General features: G+C 34.9%; 1 non-coding gene across 1 annotated transcript; it reads right to left on the bottom strand.

Annotated features, from left to right (window-relative positions):
• Positions 1-150: 150 nt before the first annotated feature.
• LOC114044268 lies at positions 151-257 on the bottom strand. Its single transcript, XR_003569203.1, has one exon. It is a non-coding gene; the product is annotated as a U6 spliceosomal RNA (small nuclear RNA).
• Between the last annotated feature and the right edge of the window lie 213 nt (positions 258-470).

Below are 470 nucleotides of genomic sequence, written 5' to 3' on the forward strand. Positions count from 1 at the left end.
TCTATCTATCTATCTATCTATCTATCTATCTATCTATCTATCTATCTATTTATCTATCTATATACATACATATAATTTTTTCCTCCGACTACCCTAATACTGACAAAGGTCTCCTGAGTTACAAATATAATCTTTCTATGCAGGAACGTAAAAAATATGGGATGCTTCACTAATTTGCATGTCATCCTTGCACAGGGACCATGCTAATTTTCTCTGTATTGTTCCAATTTTAGTATATGTGCTGCCAAAGCAAGCACCTAATCATTTCTTACAGTACAATAGTATTCCATTACATTCATATACCCCAGCTTGTTCAGACATTCCCTAATTGCTGGGCATCCCCTCAATTTCCAATATTTTGCTACCACAAAAAGAGCTGCTATAAATATTTTTGTACATGTGGGTCCTTTTTCCTTTCTTGTGATCTCTTTGGGATACAGATCTAGTAGTGATATTGCTGGATCAAAGGG

The sequence above is a fragment of the Vombatus ursinus genome, unplaced genomic scaffold, assembly GCF_900497805.2.
Source record: "Vombatus ursinus unplaced genomic scaffold, bare-nosed wombat genome assembly UNPS02014772.1, whole genome shotgun sequence".
NCBI classification, from domain to species: domain Eukaryota; kingdom Metazoa; phylum Chordata; class Mammalia; order Diprotodontia; family Vombatidae; genus Vombatus; species Vombatus ursinus.